Source organism: Mercenaria mercenaria, chromosome 2 (genome assembly GCF_021730395.1).
Source record: "Mercenaria mercenaria strain notata chromosome 2, MADL_Memer_1, whole genome shotgun sequence".
Lineage (NCBI taxonomy): Eukaryota > Metazoa > Mollusca > Bivalvia > Venerida > Veneridae > Mercenaria > Mercenaria mercenaria.
Window position 1 is genome coordinate 75,950,302 of NC_069362.1, and position 17,395 is coordinate 75,967,696.

At 36.4% G+C, this 17,395-nt stretch overlaps 1 long non-coding RNA gene across 4 annotated transcripts in view; it reads left to right on the forward strand.

Moving 5' to 3' along the window:
* Positions 1-17,395, forward strand: part of LOC123564352 (uncharacterized) — a 302,958-nt gene that overhangs the window by 131,246 nt on the left and 154,317 nt on the right. For all 4 annotated transcript variants that reach the window (XR_008369891.1, XR_008369894.1, XR_008369892.1 and 1 more), the window contains 3 exons: positions 381-973; positions 9,453-9,504; positions 11,483-11,573. This is a non-coding gene — a long non-coding RNA (uncharacterized LOC123564352). The remainder of the gene's footprint in view (positions 1-380; positions 974-9,452; positions 9,505-11,482; positions 11,574-17,395) is intronic.

Here is a 17,395-nt window from a genome sequence, read left to right on the forward strand (position 1 = left end):
TGTTAGAAGTGTCCTGTCCATAACTTGCCCATTTATCAAGGATTTTGATTTAATTTGGCACAGATATTTCCTATATGATTACCAGTCAATGTGTTATGGCTAAGAGGTAAAAAGCTGAAAAAGATTGAATAAACTCAGGTGAATAGCATTACATATTTGAAACTGGCACTAAAAATGCATTGTTTCTACTACTTTACAGGTAAGTTCTTGGAAAGACCACTCCCCGTTAGGAATGTATTTCAGTTCAGTAGCTTTGTGCCCCTGGTCTCTGTTATCCTTTGATCTGACACATTCTTGGGCTGACTGCTCCATTTTCTAGGTTACAAGTGGTATAATAATTTTTGTGTTAACTGTTAAGTATGATTTTTTTCTCATTTTAGGTAGCGGGTTTAATTGCCTTTGAGACTCCATCTTGTCAGCATGATGTGGATTACTGCTGTCTGGGTATCCAGCTTGCCAGCATGATGTGGATCAGTGCCCTCAAATGTCCATCTTGTTAGCATGATGTTGATCACTGCCTTCTGATAGTACACCTTGTCAGCATGGTATGATAGTACACCTTGTCAGCATGGTATGGATTACTGCCGTCTGGGTGTCCAGCTTGTCAGCATGATGTGGATTACTGCCATCTTGGTATCCAGCATGATGTGGACCAGTGCCCTCAAATGTCCAGATTATCAGCATGATGTGGATCTCTGACTGCAGGTGTCCAGCTTGTCAGCATGATGTGGATCACTGCCCTCAAGTGTCCATCTTGTCAACATGATGTAGATCACTGCCTTCTGGTTGTCCATCTTGTCAGCACAATGTTGATTGATACTTTCTTGGTGTTCATCTTGATGAATGCCTTCTGGGTGACCAGCTTGTGACCATGATGTGGATCTATGCCTTCATGGTGTCTGTCTTGTTTGCATGATGTGGATAACTGCCATCTTGGTGTCCAACTTGTCAGTGTAAAGGCCATAAGAACCTAGTGAGTAGATTTTTATGATGCATTTATAACATATCATACATTCTTTAAGGTAACAATTTTTCATACAGTGATAATTAAACTTTAATCAATACACAACTTGGCTAGTGCATATATCAGGGTATACTGAGATTTGACGTTGGACAAGTTAAAGAATCTTTTTTTTTAAGAAGTTTCGATTGATAGATTGATAACACGTTAAAACAGATTGAAAGAAATTAATACAAGTTTGATTGATTGGAGTAAGACAAGATGCCCTTAAAGTAACAATGTCCAGGTTACTGTCAAAATGCAAAATTGTACTACCAGTATGATTGTACTACCAGTATGCCGATAAAGCAATTCTTTTAAAGTTATAAATGACATAAAGGGAGGTAATGATAAATACTACATTTTAGACTAATTTGTTAAAAAACTGTTTCAATGATTTCAGGCTCATTTCTGTAGATCTTATTTAAAATTGTTAGTTTTGTTGAAACGTCTCTTGTTTCTCAAGGCAAAGTCTCATAAGTTTAACCTTTACTCTGCTAAATTTCTAAAATAAACTGGTCTATCCTTCAGTTTGGGCAATACCATTTTTTATTCAAAGGGATGTTCACTGAAATAGCGAACAGTGTAGACCTTGATCAGACTGCACGGATGTGCAGGCCGATCTTGGTCTGCACTGGTCGCAAAGGCACACTTGGTGCCAGCAGGCGAAATGTTAAAGGATCTAGCACATTATTAACCATAAACATTATTAACACCTTAAAATAAAATGGAAATATAAATTGTTTTTGAAAACTAAATGTTTGTATCTCTCACAGGGTTTTTGCAATTTTTTTAAATTACTGACACAAAAAGTATAACCTGCGATATACATGTCTGGTACTGTGAGAAAAAATCTGAAAGGAAACATTAACAGTTTTGAGAAGTGAAATAGTTTTTAATGGGAGGTAATTAACTTTATAACAGGACTTCTTACAAAATGCCTTTTACCAGTAGTCCATTTGTTGTTTCTGGTTTTGGAAACAGTCACAGAATTGATGTCCTTTATTGTGGGACGAATTTGACATCTTTTCAAGTTGTGGGCACAACATAATGAGGTGGTGGTAGAGAGAATTGTTGCACATTGCACAGTAGAATATAGAATAAGGAAGTTAATAATTACCACAGGACCTGACCTTTGACTCGCATTTCAGTACAGTTATGCCTCCTTAACATTCTGTTTTACTTTTGTATGTAACGTGAACAATTCACTAGAAATAGTCTCCTGTGAAAACTAGTAATTTCCAAGTATCTGCTGAAATCAATGGGAGAAGCTGTTTCAATAATCAATACTGTGATACAGCTCACATGATTAAAATATTGGCTCTGATGACAGAAATGTTACTCGTAAAATATATGATTATTTTCACAATATGCCCAGAAATCTCATTGAGAAAATGAAATGGAAAATCGCGGGAATACTTGAGAGTTCCCATGGAAGTGATCATGTGATCTCTACGCCTACGCACTTTCCATTCATAAGCTGTGTTTATATAAATATCGCAGCATGATGTGTATAACGACCACATGTACAAGTTTATATATAAAACTTCAGTGGGTTTTATGAATGAGAAAATTCAGTGAGAGTAAAGTATAAAGTTGCGCCTGACTACTGCATAATGCATGCTCCATTGAGGCAAAGGTATTCTGGTAGAATAATGATATGGAAACTTCCATTAACTCATCTTTCATATGAAATTATAGTTTTAATGAATGGACAGCTTTCAATACTGCAAATAAAGTCTAGATATGCTATCAATTTACTAATGCATATAATATATCATCTCATTCCCCCTTTATAAAGTCAGTTGATAAGGGATTGAATATAACTTGTATTCAGTTTCAGATTACTTTAGACTGATCATTTTTTTTTTACCTGAATACTTTTATAATGTTTATAATGTCTTGTTAACATAAGTGAAACATTTGATCATAAGAAGTACCTTATAACAAGGGTTTTTATAAGTGCTTTTAAGTAATAAATATTTTTTTATCTTTAATGCAGGAAGAGAATTGAAAACAGTGCAACCTGTATATAATACCACCATTAAGATGTTATGATTGTTTTATAGAGGTAGTTGTTGAAAAGAACAACCTCTTGAAAGGTTAAATTACCAAGAAACTGGTGTGGTTAGAACAACCTCTCAAAAGGTTAGATTACCGAGAAACTGGTGCTCAAAAGGTTAGGTTACCAAGAAACTGGTGCTCAAGAGGTTAGGTACCAAGAAACTGGTGTGATTGGAACAGCCTCTCAAGAGGTTAGGTTACCAAGAAACTGGTGTGATTGGAACAGCCTCTCAAGAGGTTAGGTTACCAAGAAACTGGTGCCTAAGAGGTTAAATTACAAAGAAACTGGTGTGGCTGGAACAAGAGGTAAATTACCAAGAAACTGATCCTGAGAGGTTAGATTACCAAGTACCTGGTGTGGTTGAAACAAATTCTTGAGAGGTTAGGTTACTAAGAAACTGATGTGGTTGTCACAACCTCCTGAGAGGTTAGATTACCAAGAAACTGGTGTGGTTGGAACAACTTCTTGAGAGGTTAGGTTACCAAGTACATGGTATGGTTAGAGGTTAGGTTACCAAGTACCTGGTGTGGTTGGAACAACCTCTCAAGAAGTAAGGTTACCAAGACACTTGTGGTTTGAACAACCTCTTGAAAGGTTAGGTTACCAAGTAACTGGTGTTTTTGGAAAAGCCTCTCTATGTAGGGAGATGTTTGCTGTTTTAGAGATGTTGTTTTTCAGAGGTTGTACTGTACTTCTTTGTTGTAGGTCAGTACTGAAAGTAGGAAATAATTGTTGTTCATCCTTAAAAGATCTTCCTTACTGTAAAGGTAACTGAAATGTGTTTACATGTCAGGTAAATGCAGTACTGTTGTTGTGTTTATTGTTTTCTTTTTTTCTCCATTCATTGAAATATTTAAACTTGAGGCGGAATGTTGGTGAGATTGAATGTCTGTTTGACATTATAACAATGTTGGTATTCACATGGGTTACACAGGAAATACCAACCTAATTCTATCATCTGGTTTACATAATGTTGTGTCTGAACGACTTATTTTAACAGTGTTGCATCTCATTCAGCGGAACTAGTGTGCTTGATAAGAAAAAATATCAGTGAAGTTTGATACTTTTTTTTTCTGCCATACTTAAACGTTAAATGGTCAGAAGTATAAAATTGTTAAAAAAAATTCCTCTTTTTTTGTGGAGATAGTATTGTGTATTTTTTACTTCCAAGTAATATAGCTAATTAAGCCACCATCGAGTGTATAAAAAAGGAGTGTATTATAAAAAGAAAAAAGTTTTGACTACCTTTTTTCCCTAGGCATTTTGAACTTTTCTGTTGTTACTAGAGCCAAGGGAAAATAAACTTTCTCACATGATAGGTCAAAAGGCCGAGAGAGATGAGAGAGTTTTATTCTCCTTGACCTGGACAGCCTGAAATACTACCCATGGGAATTAATGTGGTGTGAACGTACAACATTGTCCACTATTTTCATTGGACAGTATCAAGGGAATCCTGCATTTGATTGGTGCATATTTCTGCAAAATGAGGAAACCCACCCTTAGGGAGTAACAAGGATGTTGAACATGGACTCTGGATCTGATAAATTACATAAAAATTAATTAGGGTGTTTGTTTTAGAGCACAGGTTGTAAATAGGAGGAAATTGAACAACAGGTGCCATAGTTTTCAGAGAATTTTCTTTTGAAATTTGTGTCTGAGATCTGACTATTCTGATTTTTACAATTTAGATTTTTATTGGGATTACTCTACCTGGTATTTATTTTCATAGTGATATTAAATGTTCAGGAATTTTATGAAATATGGACATAAGGCAAGGAATAAGGAAAAGAAAAGGGGAAAACTCACTGTTACAGAAAAGGAATTTTTTGTTGCTACTCAAGGAGGAATTAATAATCAAAACAAGGAAAAGTTTTGTAATTTTTCACAAGTTGTCATAGAAAATTAAACACAAATAAATTCATAAGTATTAAGAAATTTAGGTAGATGAAATTACACTGTCTGATATTGATGGAGATGATCAAACATTAAATTATGTTTTTTAAGTCATTACACAATTTTGCAAAAACAGGACCTTTTAAAAGTGATTACCTATATGTGGTCAGTGATTGCTTACAAGTGGTAGGTGATTGCCTACATGTGGTCAGTGATTGCCTACACATGGTAGATGATTGCCTTCATGTAGTAGGTGATTGCCTACATATGGTCAGTGATTGCTTACATGTGGTAGGTGATTGCCTACATGTGGTCAGTGATTGCCTACACATGGTAGATGATTGCCTTCATGTAGTAGGTGATTGCCTACATATGGTCGGTGATTGCCTACATGTGGTAGGTGATTGCCTACATATGGTCAGTGATTGCCTACATGTGGTAGGTGATTGCCTACATGTGGTCAGTGATTGCCTACATGTGGTAGGTGATTGCCTACATGTGGTCAGTGATTGCCTACATGTGGTAGGTGATTGCCTACATGTGGTCAGTGATTTCTTACATGTGGTAGATGATTGCCTACACGTGGTAGGTGATTGCCTACATGTGGTCAGTGATTGCCTACATGTGGTAGGTGATTTCTTACACGTGGTAGGTGATTGCTTACAAGTGGTAGGTGATTGCTTACAAGTGGTAGGTGATTGCCTATATGTGGACAGTGATTTCTTACAGGTGGTAGGTGATTGCTTACAAGTGGTTAGTGATTGCTGACATGTGGTTAGTGATTGCCTACATGTGGACAGTGATTTCTTACACGTGGTAGGTGATTGCTTACAAGTGGTAGGTGATTGCCTACATGTGGTTAGTGATTGCCTACATGTGGTCAGTGATTTCTTACACGTCGTAGGTGATTGCTTACAAGTGGTTAGTGATTGCCTACATGTGGACAGTGATTTCTTACACGTGGTAGGTGATTGCTTGCAAGTGGTTAGTGATTGCCTACATGTGGACAGTGATTTCTTACACGTGGTAGGTGATTGCTTACAAGTGGTAGGTGATTGCCTACATGTGGTTAGTGATTGCCTACATGTGGTCAGTGATTTCTTACACGTGGTAGGTGATTGCTTACAAGTGGTAGGTGATTGCCAACATGTGGTTAGTGATTGCCTACATGTGGACAGTGATTTCTTATACGTGGTAGGTGATTGCTTACAAGTGGTAGGTGATTGCCTACACATGGTAGATGATTGCCTACATGTGGTCAGTGATTTCTTACACATGGTAGGTGATTGCTTACATGTGTTTAGTGATTGCCTACATGTGGACAGTGATTTCTTACACGTGGTAGGTGATTGCTTACAAGTGGTTAGTGATTGCCTACATGTGGACAGTGATTTCTTACACGTGGTACGTGATTGCTTACAAGTGGTAGGTGATTGCCTACATGTGGTTAGTGATTGCCTACATGTTGTCTGATTGCTTAGAAGTGGTGTATGATTACCTACACGTGGTCAGTGATTGCCTTCACATGGTAGATGATTGCCTTCATGTAGTAGGTGATTACCTACATGTGGTCAGTGATTGCTTACAAGTGGTAGGTGATTGCTTACAAGTGGTAGGTAATTGCCTACATGTGGTCAGTGATTGCTTACAAGTGGTAGGTGATTGCCTACATATGGTCAGTGATTGCCTACATGTGGTAGATTCAGTCATTGCTTGCACATGGTAGGTGATTGCCTACATGTTGTTAGTGATTGCCTACACGTGGAAAATGATTGCCTTCATGTGGTAAGTGATTTCTTACATGTGGTAGGTGATTGCCTACATGACATGGTCAGTGATTGCCTACACATGAGAGATGATTGCCTTCATGTGGTCAGTGATAGCTTAAACATGGTAGATGATTGCCTACTTGTGGTAAGTGATTGCCTGCACTTGGTAGGTGATTGCCTACATGTGGTCAGTGATTGCCTGCATGTGGTCAGTGATTGCCTTAGTGATTGTCTATACATGATAGGTGATTAACAATATGTGAACAGTGTTTGCAAAGTGTCTATAGCTGTTCCTATAGCTGGTAAATGTTCCTGCTGCTGATAATGTTCTTACAATGTTCCTGTAGCTGGTACATGTTTCTGTACTGGTATGAATGCTCTTACAATGTTCCTGCTACTGGTAAATGTTCCCACAATGTTCCTGTTGCTGGTACATGGTCCTACAATGTTCCTGTAGCTGGTAAATGTTCCTACAATGTTCCTGTAGCTGGTAAATGTTCCTAGAATGTTCCTGGTGCTAGTAGTTGTTCTTTCAGTTTTCCTGCGGATGGTAAATGTTCCTACAATGTTCCTGTAGCTGGTAAATGTGTACCAGCATTTTATATACATAGATATATCACCAGAACTTGTCCAGACAGCTGTTATGGTAGAAGTCCAAACTTTCCCATTGAATTAAATAGGTAAACTGGTTTTTTGAACTGGGTCATGAACTTCACAACTTCATGTACTGGAGTCGATGACTGCAGCTATATATTACTGGGTCAGTGTACTTCTGCTCTAAACAAGAGGAAGTGAGATCTCAATTGTACTTTGGACTAGGTTTGTCTGTTTTCTATGACCTCATTTTATAGATGACTTATGATAGAGGTCAGTCATTGTTATAGAATTAATGGAGGTGCCTGATTTGTAATGCATCCTTTTTGTAGTGTAACAAAAGAGATAACTGTGCTTTACAATTTTATATTAAGTACACATTTACCTCCCTTTTCTTCTCAGTATTAAAGTTACTCGTTCATAGTTTGTGTGAAATTTTTCAACATGTTCATTTCCACCAAGTTTGGCATAGAATATACATTGTATATATGACACTGAAAGATAATATAAATTAAAGTAGGTGAAAATAAAAGTTCAGCGAAAACGTTTCAAATTTTATGATATTTTTGCTTTCTTATGTAAACCAAGATATCCTGAAAGATTTGTAACACTCCATTTTACAAGACAGTAAAACTTGCAATAGAAAATAACCCCATGAAAATCTGCTTTTGTTGGTAACTTACAAACTAAGCTGTTTCAAGAAATCAAAAATATCTGTGATGAAAATATCAGTGGTATATAGGTATACAGTCAAACTTGGTGGTATATAGGTATACAGTCAAACTTGGTGGTATATAGGTATACAGTCAAACTTGGTAGTATATAGGTATACAGTCAAACTTGGTGGTATGTAGGTATACAGTCAAACTTCGTGGTATATAGGTATACAGACAAACTTCGTTCACTCGAACTTGGATTATTTAAACACCACCCTTCACTCGAACTAGTGATCAGGTCCCAGCAAAATCCCTGTGTAATGTATATTATTAGTTGGCTCGAACTGCCGATAATTCGGACAAATTCTGTCGGTCAATGAAGTTCAACTGTATATTTAAATTTATATAATTCTGTCATATATTTAAAGTGAAAACAAGGAAAATTTGTGTTACAGAAAAAGTGGATCAAAATTTTAGGAACATGGAACCATGAATTCAAAATTTTAAAGAATTTTATTTGTTTCTTAGGTTGACACAGTTTCCAAATCTATGTACAGTATTCCTCCAATAATATTTTATTATTTACAGTTGAACTACGGACATGAAATTAAGAAATCAAAGTTTATTTTGACATAACTATGGACATTAGGTCAGTCTGACCAAAATTAACCTCAATGGGATTGGACACTGGCTAGTGGATTATAATGTTACATGCAGCAGTAACTGTTGTTCTCTTATATTTAGAATTTACGATAGTATATACACAAGGGATTCTTATCTTAGTATTGGCATATTTTTAAAACTGATGAGCGGATATTATCTAGTTATAATATATAAAAGATTTTGTAGTTGTGCTTTAATGTGTAATGAAAATAAAATGTAATTGTTGCATTTTCTGGATAAAAGACATGATGTATTAGGATGAAATGATGTTTGTTTGATTTAGAGATGTGACATACACCATCTAGAAAAACATACTGGATGAAGTAGTTCTATTTTGTAAGTTTGTTCATTTTTTTGCCACTTCACTAGGTAGAGGTTACTTGGTAAAGTTTTGACACTTTACTTGATAGGGAAAGTTGAAGAAATCTAACAAAATGTTGCTTTGCAGTCTGTAGGTATAATCCCAGATTGTCAAAATCGGGCCACATATGGTTATATTCTGTGTTAGTAGGTTTGTTGCAAAAACAGGGCATTTTTTATGCCACTGGTGTCAAAGACACAGGAAGCATGATTATGTCAGTCATTTTTTGGTCTTTTAAAGTGTACTCAACTCCTACAGCTGGCCTGTAGGTAGCCTGATGTGACTTTGTGACACAGTCTACCAGAAATTTGTCTATCATTCTGTGATGCCACTTAGTGGCAGAGTCATATCCTGTGATGTCACTTTGTCACACAGAGACCAGTCTGTTGATGCTGTAGATTGCTTCTGTACATCTTCTGGTCACATTGATAAGTCATTTTCTATCTTTCAGTTTGGAGAGGGAAGATCACAGACAGTGGACATACTTCATATACATTTAAAAGGTATGAACATGTTGAATTAATAAAACTAGATCCAAAGTGGGTTCAAACCTCGTTCGGGGCATACAGTTCTTCATGTGAGGAAGGCATCCAGCTGGCTTATGAAAGGTTGGTGGTTCTACCCAGGTGCCAGCCTATGCCCCTAAGGGCACAGGGTGTGGAAAGGATCTTCCTCCACCATCAAAAACTAGAAAAGGTGCCACATGGCCTAACTTATTCTAGTGTGACTAAACACAACAAAACAAAACGTAAGATTAATCTAGAAGCTTCGAGTTCTTCGACAAAATTCCAGAATGATATTCATCAATATTTATGCCCCCCTTCGAAGAAGGAGGGGTATATTGTTTTGTTGATGTTGGTCGGTCGGTCAGTATGTAGACCAATCTGTTTCCGGATGATAACTCAAGAACGCTTGGGCCTAGGATCATGAAAATTTAAAGAATGGTTGGTCATGACCAGCAGATGATCCCTATTGATTTTGAGGTCAGTAAGTCAAAGGTCAAGGTCACAGTGACCCAGAACAGTTAAACAGTTTCCGGATGATAACTCAAGAACACTTGGGCCTAGGATCATAAAGTTGATAGGGAGGTTGGTCATGCCCAGCAGATGATCCCTATTGATTTTGAGGTCAGTTAGTCAAAGGTCAAGGTCACAGTGACCCAGAATAGTTAAACGGTTTCCAGATGATAACTCAAGAACGCTTTGGCCTAGGATCATGAAAGTTGATAAGAGTGGTTGGTCATGACCAGCAGATGATCCCTATTGATTTTGAGGTCAGTAAGTCAAAGGTCAAGGTCACAGAGACCCAGAACAGTTAAACAGTTTCAGGATGATAACTCAAGAACGCTTGGGCCTAGGATCATGAAAGCTCATAGGGAGGTTGGTCATGACAAGCAGATGACCGCTGTTGATTTTGAGGTCAGTAGGTCAAGGTCACAGTGACCAGGAACAGTTTAACGGTTTCCAGATCATGACCAGCAGATGACCCTTATTGATTTTGAGGTCAGTTAGTCAAAGGTTAAGGTCACTTTGACCAAGAACAGTAGAACTTTTGTGCACAGTGACCAAATAATTTCTGTTCCTTGTGCAATTACTGAATGCATCAAGGGGGAATTTCATGTTCTATGAGCTCTTATTTTACATGTGTCACAGAATACTGATGTGGTTGGAATCTGTTTCATAATTTTAAGGGCATATTAATTTTAAGAAAAAATTTAAATTTGTATGTAAATACATATAGTTAAAAGGTGCAGTGTCATTGTTCGAGGCATAGTAGAGTAGCAGCCACAACATCAGGTAGTGCCAGTGGAGAGTAGAAACAACATTAATGTAATGAAATGTTTTCATTAAACATAGAGAAAAAAACACAACATGTAATATTAACTTTCAGTCTCATTGTTGAATCACTTTAGGAAAGAAGTAGTATGAAGGTCCACACACAGTAGTGGAGCAATGTAGAGTACAGGGTTTAAGAAATCTTGTGTCTGAAGCCCGGGGGCACCTGAAAATTCTTTCAGGCTACTTGAACGTGCCAAACGAGCAAAGTTGAAACTCGATGTTCATGTTCAGTAGTCTGAAAATCCATAATGTAGTCTGTATGCAGGATGGATTTTTAGTAATAATTCCAGTTATGTCTGTAATGATGCTATGTGATAGTTTAGATTTGATGTAGATTACATTACAACTGAGGAAATTTAAAAAAAAACAGAATTGCTGGAATGACACTGTCATTTTATCTGAGGTTCTCTTTGTTTTGATTTTGTTCAGTCATACAGTACAACTTACATTGAGAGACCACCTAAAGGAATTACAAAAAGTGGTCTCTTAACACAAAATAATAATTTTTTAAAAATTTAATGGTCTCCCAATACAACTTAGAAACAAAAAGGGAACTAAAAAAGTGGTCTCTTAATGCAAGTGGTTTCTTAAAAGACGTGGGCTGTCAAGCAAGTTAGACTGTATATGTTTTCATACTTTCTAGTGTGACCAGCAACATAGATGGGAAGCTACCGAAAGGGTATGGAGGCCCCACTGTGATGTACTGTAGGGAGGCCCTACTGTAAAAATTGAAGGTAAATTTATTACATTTATAAGGTATGAAGATCTGCCTTTTGATAAAAGCCCTATAGTAACCACTCTGCTTAAAACAATTTAGGGATCATACAAGGAGCCCTTCAAGACTGTTTATTACCTTAAATGCTTCAGAGTTACTCAAGGGAGGTAACAGTTAAAATACTTTGCGGAAATGACCCAGTATGTTACAGTCCATGCCAGTGTTGAACTACCTTCAGGACAAAAGCTTTTAAGTCAGTTATCACCACTACATTTTGATGTGCTCATGGCAGAATCAGTCCTGTTGTCTTCAAAGTAAATGTCACAAGGGTAATTAGATACTGCACTTGTCAGGGCCATAGCTTTGTTCCTGATTTTAAGTGTAGTACTATAATTATTTTGTGTGCCATGCTTTGAATTCATCTAGGCCTGAAAATAAAGTTATGTGTTTCTGGTAACCTGGCAGTCACCCGAAGACCCTAGAGGGCTTTTGTAAAGAAATTTTGAGTTTTTAGTTGACAAGAGATAATGCTGTAGGGATGGAGTTGTGTGTAGTTGCATCTTGTTAACCATTCTCAGCAATATTTCTCTGCATACATGCCTTCCCTGTGATAATACTAACAGAATGACAGGTTCCATAACTCATGCTTTCATTTTAACGAAATCATACAACATTATATTTGAACGATCCTTTTTTTCAACAAAATTCTGTTCAGGATTGACGGTAAGTTGGTATCTCAGTAACTACACAACACAGTGACATGAGGCTTCACACATGCTTTCCCCATGATATCAACAAATGACTGGAATAATTTTTTGGTACATGTTCAGTTGTTAAAGTGCCACTACTTACAGGACTTGCACTTTTGCCTCCTAAAATTACACAGAAGAGTTATCTTGTCCATAGACACATTTCTATTTGGTAATATAGTGTGATCCTCCGAATGTTGCCCATTTTTGTCGAGCCCGCTTGCGGACGCAAAGACATAGTCATCCAAATGGCTGTCTGGTGTATGTGCGTTAGTTATTACATTGGTGCATGTGTGCATGGAAGTATTCTAAGCATACATATGCACAGTGATGGTAGAACTGTAGTACTCCAAGCATAGAATGTGATCAGTCGTATGTTTCATTGGCCTGTTGGAAGTATGACAAAGCATCTTTGCTGATGAAAGGTCACAGCAAGAATAATGCAGAATCATGCAAGAAAAGAAACTTTTTTTGGTAGCTCGTAGAATAATACATAGGTGTAGCCAGGATTTTCTGGAAGGTGTTGCAAGTATGAGCTGTGAATGGTCAAGTGCAGATAGATTGAAAAAAGATTAGTTCTTAAACTACAAGCTGTTTTAAAACTTGCCTTTTGTTTCTGGTAGTTGAAATATTCCAATATTTATCAAACCCAAATGTGAAACAGGAAATTATATTGAAATCAAAAGAAATTGTCCACTTTTTAAATATTTTTATCGAAAGGGAGGTAATTACAGAATTTCAAAAAAAGGCGTAAAAGATACATTTCCAAAAGGGATCTAACTCAGTTTAATGGCTTTTTTTTGTTCCTTAAAAATCTAACAGAATATATGAAAACTGAAAAATATCATTAAATGTTGCTCAGATGTGATTGACTGAATTTAACAAAATTTATTGATTTGTCAAAAAATACTAGACCCAGACCTCTAGCTCAAGGTCAAAGTCACCTTTGGAGATAAAACAGTCTTGATAATTTATTTTGTCTGGTCTATCTTTTTAGCTCATCTGATTTTTTGAAAAAAAATGATGAGTTATTGTCATCACTTGAGCGGTTGTCGGCGTTGGCGTTGACTGGTTAAGTTTTATGTTTAGGTCAGCTTTTCTCCTAAACTATCAAAGCTATTGCTTTGAAACTTGGAATACTTGTTCACCATCATAAGCTGACCCTGTATATCAAAAAACATAACTCCATCTTGCTTTTTGCAAGATTTATGGCCCCTTTTGTACTTAGAAAATATCAGATTTCTTGGTTAAGTTTTATGTTTAGGTCAACTTTTCTCCTAAACTATCAAAGCTTGGAATACTTGTTCACCATCATAAGCTGACCCTGTACATCAAGAAACATAACTCCATCTTGCTTTTTGCAAGAATTATTGCCCCTTTTGGACTTAGAAAATCAGTTTTCTTGGTTAAGTTTTATGTTTAGGTCAGCTTTTATCCTAAACTATCAAAGCTATTGCTTTAAAACTTGCAACACTTGTTCACCATCATAAGCTGACCCTGTACAGCAAGAAACATAACTCCATCCTGCTTTTTGCAAGATTTATGACCCCTTTTGGACTTAGAAAATATCAGATTTCTTGGTTAAGTTTTATGTTTAGGTCAACTTTTTCTCTTAAACTATCAAAGCTATTGCTTTGAAACTTGCAACACTTGTTCACCATCATAAGCTGACCCTGTACAGCAAGCAACATAACTCCATCCTGCTTTTTGCATTAATTATTGCCCCTTTTGGACTTAGAAAATCATTTTCTTAGTTGAGTATTATGTTTAAGTCAACTTTTCTCATAAACTATCAAAGCTATTGCTTTAAATCTACAACAGTTTTTCACCATCATAAGTGGACACTGTACATCAAGAAACATAACTCTATCCTGCTTTTTGCAAGAATGATGGCCCTTTTTAGACTTAGAAAATCATGGGTAGGACAATATTTCTATTATACAAAAAAAATCAGATAAGCGTCAGCACCCGCAAGGCGGTGCTCTTGTTTATACATGGATGTATATTTAACCCTTACCCTGCTAAATTTCTATAATGAACTTGTCCATGTTTCAATTTGGACAGAACCATTAACTGTTAAAAGGGGTGTTCGCTAAAAATTTACTGACTGAATAGCGAACAGTGCAGGCTGATCTTGGTCTGCACTGGTCGCAAAGGCAAGGTCACTTGCCACCAGCACGCTAAGGGTTAAATAACTTTGCATAAATATTCACCATTACAAGACAATGTGACATGTGCAAAGGTCACAAGCACCCAAGTTAACTTTCTTTGTTTTGTTGGTACATGAAATTAGTTCCCCTTTATATGATAAAGTACAATACATGCAGTTTTATGTCCCCGAAGGTGGGCATATTAAAATTGCACTGTCCGTCCGTCTGTGCATCTGTGTCGTGTCTGTAACTCTGATCCATAAAGGGATTTTGAAATAACATGGCATAAATGTTCACCATAATGAGACGACATGTCATGCGCAAGACCCAGACCCATAGCTGCAAGGTCAGTGTCACACTTAGAGGTCAAAGGTTAAAACAGTGTCTGGTCCATAACTCTGCCATCAATGCAGGGATTTTGAAATAACTTGGCATAAACGTTCCCCATATTGCAGAATATTGTTAATATTATTGTAAAATATGTGAGGATATTACAAAATAATATCTTGTTTTAAATCATCAGAAATCCTTTAACGCTTAATTTGCAACAACTGACTGAAAAGATATTGTATTTTGATATGCCCAGGATTCTGTCGGGCATTGTTTAAACATCTTAACAATTTACTTAATATTGAAACATTATCTTCTGTAAAAGCCCTCATTCATGTCTAAAGGTGTGTCTTGTATTTCTGCATTATAGAAGACAGGCTAAAACATGACGGAAAACACTAAAATGATGATAAAATTTGTATTTAGTTTCTCAGGTACCCTGTTGGAATTTAACAATTTATTTTGAAAGAACCTTAAGCCACAGTTGTATGAATAATACAGTTGTATGAATAATACAATGTCAGTATGAAAATGGCAGAATAAAACTCATTATTTCTTTTAGAATTAATGTATAAAAGAATTATAATAACTTGTTTTGTTGTTCTTTCAAAATATCTTGTTATTTTTTAAGATTGGGTCAGTTAATCTAAAGCTGAATATACTTAAATAGAACATGCAAAACTTCCCATTAAAAATTTATTACTTGAAAAACAGGGCTGTTGAATAGAGGTATCAGCTTACAATTGTACTTAATATTTCATGCATTATGGTTCAGTTCATGCTTCTAGCTTCTGATGCATGGCATTCTCCATGAATTATTGATATTTTATGTCTAATACTTTGCATTTTCATATTAGAAACAACTCTTTGAATAATTCAGTAAAACTATACATGTTATATTCGAAGACCTGATGTGACAAAAGGTTTCACATTATATGTAGTATGTTTTGTGTGTGTGTGTGTGTAAGTTGAATGTAGATGGTAGGCCAGCAGAAAACTTCTTGTGGTTTCACTTGTGGTTCAATATTTCCATACCTGTAGAAATTTAGATAAAAAAAGACCAACAAAACTAGGAACAACAAATTACAGAAATGTTTGTTGTGTTCTTAAAAGTTTGAATTATATCATGGAGATTAAGGTGACTACCCAACTCAAAATTATTATTTATAGCAGAGTTTTTGCATTGTACATACAGAGTATATTTTTTTATCAGGGAAGTGAAATAAAGCCATTACTTAAAATTGATAATACACTAGCAAGACTAGTGTAATAAAGCTTTGACGTGGACGTCATTTAAAGTATTGGAGACGTTGGTCAAATTGACTTGTTTATAATATTAAAAAAAGAAGATTTTTGATGTTTTTGCAAGAAAAACTAACATTTTGATTAAAAGAATATTACTTTTGTGACTTTTCACATAGAATTTATTAAAGTCGTTGAATAAATTTGCTAAAACGCTCAACAGAGCCTCGCATTTTATTATTTTATTCAACTCGTTTAATAGACACTCATGTAATATCCTCTATGTATTATTACAGTATGTTAGCTAACACTTAAAACAACATGTATATATATCTCAGAATCATTTATTCATTTTTTTATGCCCCCGAAGGGAGGCATATAGTTTTTGAACCGTCTGTCGGTCCGTCAGTCTGTCGGTGTGTCTGCAATTTTCGTGTCTGGTCCATATCTTTGTCATCGATGGATGGATTTTCAAATAACTTGGCATGAATGTGTACCACAGTAAGACGACGTGTCGCGCGAAAGACCCAGGTCCGTAGCTCAAAGGTCAAGGTCACACTTAGACGTTAAAGGTCATTTTTCATGATGTGCATTCGTGTCCGGTCCACATCTTTGTCATCGATGGATGGATTTTCAAATAACTTGGCGTGAATGTGTACCACAGTAAGACAACGTGTCGCGCGAAAGACCCAGGTCCGTAGCTCAAAGGTCAAGATCACACTTAGACGTTAAAGGTCATTTTTCATGATGTGCATTCGTGTCCGGTCCATATCTTTGTCATCCATGGATGGATTTTCAAATAACTTGGCATGAATGTGTACCACAGTAAGACGACGTGTCGCATGCAAGACCCAGGTCCGTAGCTCAAAGGTCAAGATCACACTTAGACGTTAAAGGTCATATTTCATGATAGTGCATTGATGGGCATGTCCGATCCATATCTTTGTCATTCATGCATGGATTTTAAAATTATTGGGCATGAATGTGTACCACAGTAAGACGACGTGTCGCGCGCAAGACCCAGGTCCGTAGGTCAAAGGTCCTAAACTCTAACATCGGCCATAACTGTTCATTCAAAGTGCCATCGGGGGCATGTGTCATCCTATGGAGACAGCTCTTGTTTGCCTAGGTTCAGACAGCAACTTTGCTAAGAAGAGTAATTGTTTATTTAAAAAAAAAAAAGAAAAATTGCAAGAACTTGCTTTTGATGATTAAAATTTCATTTCAGTTTGGAATTTTTTCTTTGGATTGGGAACTTCTTTCATAAAATTTGGAAAAACAAAGCCAAATTACCCATTTTACCATTTAAGCAAATTAATTATATCTGCCACCACATAGTGGTGTAGGAGATATATTGATTTACTGCTGTC